The sequence below is a fragment of the Diachasmimorpha longicaudata genome, chromosome 4, assembly GCF_034640455.1.
Source record: "Diachasmimorpha longicaudata isolate KC_UGA_2023 chromosome 4, iyDiaLong2, whole genome shotgun sequence".
NCBI lineage: Eukaryota > Metazoa > Arthropoda > Insecta > Hymenoptera > Braconidae > Diachasmimorpha > Diachasmimorpha longicaudata.
The window spans coordinates 4875101-4887497 of NC_087228.1; the positions used below are offsets into that span (position 1 = coordinate 4875101).

The window sequence follows — 12397 nt, forward strand, 5'->3', positions numbered from 1 at the left end:
AAAGGAAGAGGTCGCGTGCCGTTCCAAGTGCTAGCGACTTATTTCCCCTCTCTTCACCCCCTAAAAACCCGTAAGAGACACCACAACAGCAGTCAACGAAGCACTTGGATTGTACCACTAGTGAGGAGTTAAAAAGTTAAAATGCCGGACGCTGGTGTGTTGGAATTGCAATATTTATAACCTTAAGCTCTCGAAGAAGGCATTGCAGGAAACAGTAGGTCAGTAATTTATCGACAAATTGCCGATGTCCAGTTGAATTTTAAGGTGTAGTGACGAAAATTGTTTGCTGGGGTTCATAACGTCGGATGGACCTCTGGATGTGGACATAAAAAATATTGCCCTTGACCTTGATTTGTTGAACTTCTAGCGTGAATTCTCTTTGATTATTTGGACTTTTCATCGAGTCGGGAGGAGATCCAAAGAGGATAAGAAGGACAAACATGGAGACTATTGATATCTGGAAAGTCAGTCAGGCTGATTGCTCATTGACTTACAGTCGTCTGAGGCAGCTAGTTTGAATGCAGAATTATATTTTCCTGAATTTTGGGGCTTTTGCGGACATGATTCTCACATCTTCAGTGCATGATGTGAGCTACGATTCTGGTATTAAGATGACACGCTCCCTAGCTTATCAATTTTCATTCCAAATCGAGGTAAAAATTAAATGAATAAATAAAAAATGGAAAGTCGTCTCCAACAATTTCTGGAAACAGATTGTTGTTGGATTCTGGACACCGTGAGATGTTTTATATTTGCACGTAAAATTTGGTACAAGTGTTTAACTCACCACTCACTAAAGAATTGTGTTAGTAGTCAGCAACGAGCACTCGTTTGTCGAGACTGAAGAATAACTCTCGTTTCTCCACCGCGACAGGTACCACAAAACATTGGAATTTTTTTTTGCTATCAATTTTCAACTTTTTTTTTTAACATTTTCCCATTATTTTTTGGGAGGCGGAGTGAAACGATTTAAACCAGATGGTGGATCACGGGGAAAAAAGGTAATTGCCTGTTTAGAGTGAAGGCCCAGAGATAAATGTTTATTGTATATCCCAATACATGGGCTTGTAATGAATCTCAATGAGATGGGGATCGATAAAATTTCATGGGTGGCCCGCAGCATCTCTCTCACTCCTGTATTTTTTTAAGACAAAGACCGGAGCGTTCGATAACAAGTGCATTTCAAATTTAAATTTCCATAAAATATCGAAGAATCTGCATAAAATATTCACTTTCCATTCGCATAACTATTTGATAACGTTGGATTGTTTTTATTTTAGAACGATAGGATTTAAAAGTTGATTGATTGGAGAGATTATGGCTTAAATTATTCTACTGGTAATTTCATTGATTCGTTTATTTATCCTCGCTGGATTCTGAAGATCTTTGGTAAATTGAAAAACTCATAATTAGATTGGATGATTTTTTAAATTTTCAACTGAATTAAACAAAAAACAAGAGAATTATTGAATCTGTTTAATGAGAATTAAAATTTCAAAATGATAAATTCCTACATTTTTTAGTGTTTAGGGTATTCCTCTCTGAACGTTGAAAAATTTGGAATTTCATTGAACTATCACACGGCTAATTTTTTTTCCTTACATCCAAATGAATTTTGGCAAAATCGAATGAATATTATATTTCCCACATCTCCAATTATCCCTCCAAATTTAAATTATGTCCAATTTCAAGAAATTTCTACCAATGGACTTAAATACCTGAATTGAGTTATCAGATGACAAAAATTAATGAGATGAAATTAATGAAATCCCCCCCTGACCTCACCTAACCCACCAGAATTCCACAATATCCGCCAAGAAAATTCTTCCAGTTTCTTTTTCTCATTTACATGAAATATATTAAAAGATAGCCAAGAATTCCCTACCCATCGTTAATCCGTGAATTCCAAAAGGGAGATTTTTAACATTTAAGAATTTCATAATATTTCACTCCTTCCAACATCATAATTCTCGTATTATATTACTCGATTAATCTGCATAAACACATCCTCGACGTGGTGACCCTGATAACTCACGAGAGGTAGAAATTAAGGATGAGTAATGAGCGAGTATGCGCGGAATTTTTCAAATGCCACGATAAATCGATACAAGTGAGGTTTTGAAGAATTTTCATCTCGTCTCGGTTATACCTGGGGGTGGGGGGGGGGGGGGACTAGTAATTTGCATGATAATGGCTGTGGCCGGCGGCGTGGTTTATGCGGAGAGTCCCCTCGGGGCTGTGATCCAAGTCAACAGCTGACATATTATGAATTATGGAGTCAAATATCAAACACTTTAGCGGATTTTCCTTTGCCGTCAAAACGATTTTATGAAATTTCTCAAAATGACGAGAAACATGGAGTGTAGAACTCGCATTTGGTGGTGAATTTAATGGGGTTGCTATATCTGAAGAACTACTGGACCGATTGAGCTAAAAGGGCGCGTCAAAGTAAAGAATAGTTATGACTACCATGAGTTAAAATTCCAGATTTTTGCTGCCAATTTTCTGAAAATTAATCTTCAAAATTTCGGATTTTCCCGCACATACAGACAGACATGACCTAAAGCCATTATTTTTTCATAAAATTCTAGACAACTTGCGATTGAACTTAGAGAATCGAAAAATCGGACAAACAAGGGATTCGTTTCCACGCGGAAGCAAAAAAAGAAGAAAATCCTCATTCTCCCCACATAAATCGGCCTGAAAGCCATGAAAAATAGCACCGAAGAAAATTTCCAACTTTAAAATTCCGTTCCACTCCAATAATTTCAGCAATACAACTTCCAGAGTGAAAAATATTTTCGCAGTATAAATTTCATTCTTTCAAACTGCGAAAAATTGATGAAAGAAAAACAGGTCACCAATTTTCCCCCATTTCCCTTTTTATACCTTACCCCGTTTCGAGAGACTTCGGTGAAAAATACAGACGATTAAAAAAACCGGAAAATCATTTTTAAAATCGAGATAATTGGCTAGAAAATAATTAATGGCCTCAGATGGTTTTTTATATGTGTAAAAAATCGAAAATTACGAGAGGTAGAATCAGGTAGCTCGGAGGAGGAACGAACAGGTTGATTTGCATAAACATACATCAACGACCCTGGACAACGTCGTTGGCCCCAGTGGAGTTAGATAATGAGTCGTAATTACGCGAACGAAATCGCCTGTTGGATCACTCATGTCACATTTGACATTCTGGCGAGATGTCTCGACGTTAAGTACGTGAATGATGCATGCAGAGAGGGAAAGAGGATTGCGAAAGTGAAAATACCATTTAGTTTAATTCAGAGGCCCATAAAAAAAATTTCTTCTTCCTGGGAAATTCTTGGAAGAATTTATAAAAAAGGAAAATTTACAAGAAACCATAATAAATTAGCAAAAATGCGAAAGCGAAGATTTTGAAATATATTATGAACGACTCAATTGTAAATAGTCCATTAAGTAATTAAGTAAACAATTCACGATGAAACTTAGAGCGAACGATTTACTGATTCGTAATTGGTGTTACATTTGACATTCAGGAGAAAATTCTTGGCGTCAAACTCTTTAATGATGGAGATAAAGTGGAAAAAAATCATCTCGAAAGTGAAAATATCATTTAGAAACCGAGAAACACAAGAAATTGTTCTCCTTTTTAAGGAATTACGAGAGTAATAATTCATGAAAAGAAAAGATTTGATGTAATAACACTTAAAAAATTCAAATTCCAAAGGAGTAGTTGACTTTTATGGAGTTTAACATTTCAAAAAATGTAGGAAAGTGAAGGTTTCCAATACATCATGAACGAGTACTCGAAATAGCCCATTCAGTACACAATTCACGATCGAACGTATCATCAGGGGAGGACAGTATCCTGACAGTCCCTGTAATTAGAGAAATCTTCGACATTTATTCGACCCTGGTAAACCATAAATCAAGTCGTGCGACGACAAAAAACACTTTCGTGGAACATACTCCTATGGTACTCATTACGTGGTATGTTTTGTTTACGCAATGAAATATTATTATCATAAATTTTTTAAATTACAGTTCTTTTTATTTCGTTGGAATGGAATGCGAGACGGAAATAGGAGAGACTGGATTCTAGCATATAGACTGAGGTGTTCTGTGTTTATGTCCAACAACTTTAGTTTAATGGAGTGATTTCATTCCAACGAAAATATTATTTTTTGATGAAGCCATAAAACCGGGAAATTCCGAGCATTTGATAATTTTTCATGTTTATGGATTTAGGAGGTGAGGCATTTCAGTAAAGAAAAGAAATACATTTTTCCCGGGTACATAAATTTTTTTAATTTCACCGGGGAAAATTCAAAATTTTACGTTAATTATTCGGTAACAATATAACGAGAAGCAAAAACATTTCGGTGCACGAAATATTAAATATTCAATTAAAATTTCAATTTACTGTAGAAAGTTCCGGTGTTTGTGCATATGAAAAAAGGAAAATTTAATCGAGTCTCCCATCAAATCTGAAAGCCTTTACGATTATCCTGAAGTTTTTATTTTCTGTCAAAAATATAATTCATACTGACTAAAGGCCCTCGGACGATGGCCAGTTGCGAATTCTAGCAGAAATTTGCAACAAATCTCGTTGGCAATAAAATAAAATATTACTTATAATTTCTCTCGACCAGCCGTTATCTCTCAAATAATTAAAAATATCAAAATTATAAATCTATGTTCACTCTACAACCAATATTCTCCCTAAAGCGTTGTCTGTCCAAAACTTCCAATAAAGACATATAAAAAAAAATATTTTAGAAATGTTTTCTGGAATCTTAGGACTTTTCTGTTTTTGAAGAAAAAATCTACGTTCTAATTTACCAACAAAGAATTTCCCCAAAAATCGTGGCCCTCAACGAATACTCTCAGAAAACTTCATTACATCACAAATTTCTACCAAATTTTTCATTCAAAAAATTTTTGTTCCTATAAATTTTCGTCGGGATCCCCCTAAAGCTACTTTTCACCCCCACTTGTACTCCAAACATCCCTCGCCCCCCTCGTTACACCCCATAAAAGATACAATCAACATCACATCCTAAGCCTTTAGTCTCCTCCAAACATTATCCATCCCCGTTTGTCGCAAGGAAACTACACCAATAACTCGGAACAGCTGGACGCCAGCTGGAAGCCGTGCTGAATCTTTCCCCCCAGAAACGGGAATTCTCGACCCTCTGGAAGATCCCTAACAACAACCGAGCCCATTTCTCCCGCAGAATGGCTCTCAGGTGAAATATGAAATAAGTACAAGAACAATTGTATGGAGGAAGAGGCCAGCACCTTGCGTCACCCCCATTAAATCACCCAACACCCTGTTTATCGACGTTGGACACGAGTAATTGGGCATCGAGGCCAGACCATTGCGTCACCGGACCGACCGGCCAAGTACAGAGGGGCGAAGAGAGGGAGGGGGTGAAGGGAAAAACGAGACTTCACTCGATGCAACTGACCATTATTCCTTGAATACCCTCCAGGCAAAACCGTTTCTCTCCCAACACCGAGTGTAAAGAGCACTCTGACATCTCGCTAAAGTGATAAAAAAAAATTTAACAGTGTATTTATCAACACTCAGCTAAAATTATTGTTAATCATGGAAATGATTTATTGGTCATTCGGGGTTGAATTATTCCGTGGAAATTGTAATGGAATGAGTGATTGCGGAATTAATGGAATTACGGAGAGAGAGAGAGAGAGAGAGAGAGAGAGAAAATTCTTAAATAAAGTAATTTTTATAGAGTATATACTCAAATTAATTATAAAATATACTTGAAATGAGTACAAATTGATTTTCCCGCCGTCTTATTGTCTACTATAAATAGATTAAGTAGGTCAAACACGTTTATCAACAACATGTGCACTCAACCTCTTATAAATGACGGAAATATTTTGAATAAGCTAGCACTAAAAGGGTTAGTGTGAAGGACTTTCATAAATTACTCCATATTCCATAATTTTAACAATTCAGTTGGTTTTTTTCTTCATTTGTTGACTGATTCGTTTCACTTTATCTTTGGCACCTCCAAAATATGTCTGTTCCGTCAATTACTAACTATTCTATTAATAACTATTATGAACAATTTCACTGAATTCACGCATTCCTCAAGAAATGAAGACTGACGATGTTTTTGAACTGTATAATCTATTTATGATAGATAAAAAACGCGTGAGAAAGTCATGTTTTTCTCTCAATATTGCCATTGAAAATCAAATATCAATTAAAAATGAATTTAATGAATCATTTTTTTTTTAATTAATCAATTAGAAATATACTTGAATTAAATATAAAATGTATTTGATTCAAGCATATATTTTCTCTGGTGGTTAATTGAATGACTTTGATGGAAATGTTTTTCATTTCCATTTGTTGCTATAGCTCGTGAGATCGAGTCTATTTGCATTTTGAAAATGATAATCGTTAACTAATCAGATCAATTTGTGATGAAATCAAAACATGTTATTTTCGAGAAATTTGATAAGAAATCTTGTACTGTTCTATGAACGTATGTCATGATTCATCTTTTCCTGTTATACCCTGCCATTTAATGAAAATTAACATATGATTATCACATCTTATTGTAGGTTTCAAAACTTTCATCCTATTAATATTAATAATTACTGTGACTGTATGCGGACAGAAATATTTCACAAAGAGGATGAATTTTTCCGATGATTTCAGAGCCAAATTCGATTCAGGAAATTGTATGAAATTGACACGTAATTTGAATAAAATACTCAAAGATATTATCTGTCAGAATGAAATTTCGATTGCGATTAGTCAATAATTAATTGCCATATATAAATTTTTACTAAATGTTGAGGTAGACCTGACGAAATGATGACTCATGATACAGATTATATAGAACATTAGCATAATTTTCATAAAAAATTTCTCTTAATGTGCGACCTGAAAAATTCGTAAAGAAAAATGCACGTCATGACTTCAGACATTTCGTTGAATCAATTAGTTGCCAATATATTCAAAAACTAATGAATTCCATTTTCGGACTTGTCCTCATGTCAGTTTCAAGGAGAATTGATCATTGTACCTTTCAAATGACTCGTTCATTCGGAATCAGACGTTCACCATCTCTCCCTGACATCCCCATAAATCTCAACCAACTGCAGTACTTTCAACGTTTAAATATGAATATTATCGAGTTACAAATCATTCTCTTGCACCAATCTGGAAGAAATAAATTGAATTGATCATCGTACCCTTCAAATTATCCATCTATTTTCAGCCAAGACGGTTCAACCTCCTTACACGACATCATTCTGTATGTTTAAACATTTCCCAGACATTTCCACGTTTCAAATGTCACGAAAATCCAAGAATACAACTTGTTATTATTGCACTCAATAATAGAAAAGTCTTACTGATGACAAATTTCGGTAATTATCAACAAATGGTCTTTTGGCATGAGCCATTCTATAAACAGATACTGAACGGTCTGTTGTCGTTAAAAATTACTTGATCTCCTCTAATCAATGCGAAATAAATTAATTATGGAATTTCAGGTCAAGAGGAACTTTCAACTTTCACTAACCAAACAATGACGATAGGATGAAGCAAACTCTAATAAATGAATATTAAAAACTCCTTTCATTTTTGGGAATTCACGACATTTTTGGAGGTTAAACCCAGTCATGTCAATTTTTTTGGTATTTAATCATAATAAAAATCATTGTAATTAAAATTACCAATGAATCCAGTATAGCTGATGATGGATATGGCTATTCTCCCGCCATTTTGATTACGTCTTATTTCACCAAACAAACAAATCGCAAATCGGTGCCAAGATGCTCATGAAACTCGACAGATCAAGAGGTTTAGACGACGACTTAATTATTCGATTTATTGTTATTTACTTCTAAATTTACTTGTTAATGAACTTTCTTCTGGTGTACAAGAATATCAACGTCTATTCGACGTAGTGTCTCCGCGATGTACAGACGCATCGTCATGGACGGACATCTTGACATTCCGAATACCAACTAGATGGCGTCCTGATGCATCAATTCGAGATTCAGCGGCCATTAGCGAATAACAACTAACACCTCATATCGTCACGATCATCACAACATTTCTGTTCGTCACGCTAAGGGACGTTAACCAGGAAAATCTAGTTTAGCAACATTTGTAGCCAATTTAAGCGAATTAGAAGAGAAGAATCAATCGAATAAATTCGGTAACATCAACTGTATTGTTCTGTTATTGCCCTCGTGCCAATATTTTCACAAGCAAATGATGATAGCACGAAAGTATAACTCGATGAATTCACTGTGGATAGAACCTCTATAGCTGCTGTTTCGGACAACAGGGCGATTTGGCAAGCCACGAACGGTCATCAAGAGGATCAACAAGTGGCTCATGATTTTGTCAGCGGTGCTCGTGGTGAGTGTGCAACTGCTACACCCCGTGGTACACCACTAAAACGTTACCAATCTCGTTTGGATGCTCTCGCCTGCTCGATACACAAGTGGTGGTTTTGTTTTATTTATTTTTTTTTTCTCTACAGGATTAAACGACTGTTGGACAATGAATGACGATGAAAAAAATTGGAGTTTTGAAATCCTGCCGGGGAAAAAAGAACTGCTGGAATGGTGAATACAGATTTTTTGATGCAAACACTTTTTTTAGGGTAAATATTCATGTTTGGAATTCATAGTGTTCATCACTGGGATTCCGACATCTTTTTGGATGTAAATTGGATTGTTTCGGGGGTCGGAAGATATTTTTTTATGTTGTTAAGGTTGGTGTGTAAAATACTTACTGCAAAATTTGTGGTTAATTTTTTATGGTGAATAGTTGAGTAAAGAAGCTCCATAACGATCACTTTCTGGTGGGGTGTTTTTTGGGTAACAGTGTCATTTGATTAGTTGCATTGTGGATGTTTATTAACTTCCCATAATTATTCCGGGAAAGCAAAATGTTTAATCGATTTAATGGTTTTTCGCGGTACAACAATTAATTTACGACATTTATATACTAAATATTTACAATTTTCTCAAAAATTCAATTAAACTAATTTTTCCATGAAATTCCTCGTTTCCGCAGTTACATGGAGAAAAATAATAAAGTTCCTTGAGGTCATGTCTCATTTCAGTTCTCCAACAAAAAAATCACTAATTATGTAATGTCCCCCAAAGTCGTAAATTGGATAATTTGCCAAAGAATGTTAAATTTTGCAATCAAATTTCTTTTTCTGTTGCTTAAATCTTCGCAATTAATTAGCTTCCACTCAGAACAAAATTTCCGATTTTAATTTTGAAAATTCAAGGAATATTTGTGCTAATTTACAGAGGGTAATTCAACAAATTCACCTTCTTAATAATTTCTAACAACTTTTGATTAATTCAAAACCACTTAAGGTTATTGTTGCACGACAGTCCCTGTCAAAAGTCTCTCACTTAATTAATTGTGTTATGTCCAGACACCTAAAATATTTCTCTATATTTTCCATTATAACAATTCCTGATCATGTGAATTCCCGAACTTTCTGTAATTATTCCGCAAAAACAAAACGGTCAATCGATTAAATTTTTTTAGACTGTATTCAATTATGTGGGCTCTATCCTAAGCAATTTTATTTGAATGACTATCAAACGGTTGACTTGAAAAAAATCCTAATTCGTGACGGTCCATCTGAATACGTGACAAGTGACCCAAATCCATTTCCATCTCCATTTCAAACTGGATAATCTCAAACACAAAGTGATCATTTTACAGCTCCTATTTTCAACTATTCACCATTAAAAAATGAACGAAAACTGTCTGATAAATATTTTACCCGACAAACACCTTAATCAATAATCTATAATCCCTCCAAAAGCCTCAATATCATCATTCAAGCAAGATTAAGCCCATAAATTTGGTGGTCATCGAGCAATAAGTGTCATCGACCGCTCTACCACCTCGAAAAATATTGAAAAATACCGAATGACAATAGCCAATTCGATATCGTGGGAAATGGCAGTGAAGGGTCGTGGGGGAGGGGCAAAACATTGAACAGAGGAAGAGAGCTGGAGGGAGAGGGATGGCCTGAGCCAGAGTATCTCTGCCATTTGTTGATGAATTAATAACCAGTTCGATGTAACCTCGGCCGTTAGTACAGTTGGATAGCTATCCCGGTAATTGCTCAGCATAAATCACCCAGATCCTCGCGCAATTAATATCCAAACGTCATTGGATGATGACCTATGTATCATAGTGGAGCAATCCAATGGCTACCAATGATCTCCTAAATGAGTTTGAATCGATTCGATTTACCTCGGTGCTATTCCCACGCCTTAATTTCATCAGAATCGTACAGAGATTTTTGTTTTATTATGAAAATTATGAGGTTAACGAATGGAATTAATTTACTGTTAGTTATGATTAATCGGCAGGATAAATTGTGCAAATAAATTAAATTATTAGTAAATTAACGTTGGGAAAAAGAAGAAATTAAATGGGAAAGTTCTTGAATAATTGAAAATTCAAGAATACTTTTGTATAAATTTGACTGATTTTTAGGGATTTAGTTCTATTTATCGAGTTTACAAGCTGAAAGGATTTAATTAATTCATTGATTGTTGTGATTCATTTATGAAAATGCCACAAAAGATGAAATTAAAGCGAATAAAAAATATTAAGTAATCGGTACTGAATATTTTTTAGAACAAAAAATTAGCAAATCAATTCAGGGATTTCTACTGATATTGAATTAATAACTGGACCAAACTTTACGGAATATTAATTTTTTCCGTGACCATTTCAGTTTTATTAACGATTAAATAACAATTTTAGTAAATTGAGCAGAAGATACTGGACCACTATTGAATATTTTAATACGAGAACAAATTAACCCCTTAAAATAATTATATCGATCAATACAAAAAAAAGGATAAATCCACTATTGACCACAAATCAATCTCCAGACTAAATTATATGAGAACTCCAATATTATCTACACAAATATAAAATACTGCTTAAATATCCAGTATTTCCTGAAATCCGATAATGTTGGCCACAAATTCGATAAATTGCACTTGAATGTTATTTAGTGATTTAATTCCCACGTACTCTCCATTCAAATGCGAAAGTACGAAAGAAAAAAAAAATGTTAAACGACTAAAATAAGATACCCTTATCTCGCAAATTTCTATTAAAGAAACTGCTACACGTCTCTAATCGAGCGTAAAGAGTTATTCAGCAATTAATGAAAAATTGTTAAACCAGTCTCTCACCAGAGCTGAATGTCATTGCGATAAAGTCTCAGAAAAGAATGGCTGAACCCTCGTCTTTTTCCACTAGCCGTGAGAGGGGTATTAAAGCCAGGGAGAGGGAGAAGTTGGGATGTATTAAATCGACGAGACGGTTACCAGCATAATCAACGCATAAATCAAGATAAATTCTGTCGTTTCGTAATCAACATTTAAAAGTATTTCGTTTCACTTCTTCATTACTTCTCTCTTTATTTCATCATCTGGGCTTTTTTTTTCTAATGAATCTAATAGAATTATTACTAATCGAATAATAAGAGCCGATGGGGAATAGAGTCAGATATTTTCCCATCGATGCCGTATCTATCTGCCATAAATAGAAATTTTATTTTCATCGTTTCACTAGTCTGACTCGCTTGTGATTTATCGAATTAATAAATCGATGAATCTCGCGATTCGTTGGAACCGATAGTTGATGGTTTATTCACATGCATAGGGGGTAACAATACGCGAGGTATTTCATCGATAGCCAATCGTAAATAGTTTGCCTCATTAATTATTCCTATAATCTAATAAAGTAGGTAGATTTATCGAGATTTTTCCGTCGGGAAATGATGCGTAAAAGGGAGAAAATGAGGAAAAAAAATATTCGATGCAGGAAATTTATTAGTCGTTAGTTTTCAATTTATCTGTTAAAAAATAATTGTATCGTATATCGTTGTCTATTTCGCCTATCGTAGATTTGGATTTGAATTAGAATACAAAAAGTTGAATAAATTGAAATAAAATTGTCTATTTAATTTATTTATTTCTTTGTTTTTGATACATACACGTGCGTTCTTTGCTAGTATATATCAAAATTCGAAGTCATTAATAAATAAATAATTAATCAAATTGATTGTCTAAAAATTTTTGTTGTAATTTTAGGAAAGTTATGCCAACCTTCATGAATAGTAACGAAAAATTACTGATTCATCTCTCTCTCTTTCAGAAAAATAGTTTCCCGAGTTTACAATATTTTTCCATTATTTTTCCATAAATAAAAATATTCTATGAATTTAGAAAGCTCTAATCGTTTTCCAATAGAGATTATCGCCCTCCAATCGACTCATCATCGCACGGGAAGCGACCGTGGGTGTCAAATAGTCCATGGAAAGCTATAAACTCGAGTACGTGTGTGCAAAAA

At 34.5% G+C, this 12397-nt stretch overlaps 1 protein-coding gene across 3 annotated transcripts in view; it reads right to left on the reverse strand.

The window, feature by feature from the left end:
* The window catches only part of LOC135161320 (TOX high mobility group box family member 3-like), a 173866-nt gene that overhangs the window by 146611 nt on the left and 14858 nt on the right, over nucleotides 1–12397 (reverse strand). Inside the window, exons 1-2 of one of the 3 annotated variants that reach the window (XM_064118790.1) lie at nucleotides 7708–7849; nucleotides 7053–7189 (exon numbers count right to left, since the gene is read on the reverse strand). The exons of the other annotated variants lie outside the window; for them this stretch is intronic. The gene's annotated coding sequence lies outside the window, so the exon portion shown is untranslated. Of the gene's footprint in view, nucleotides 1–7052; nucleotides 7190–7707; nucleotides 7850–12397 lie in introns of those variants that run through there. 3 annotated transcript variants of the gene reach the window in all.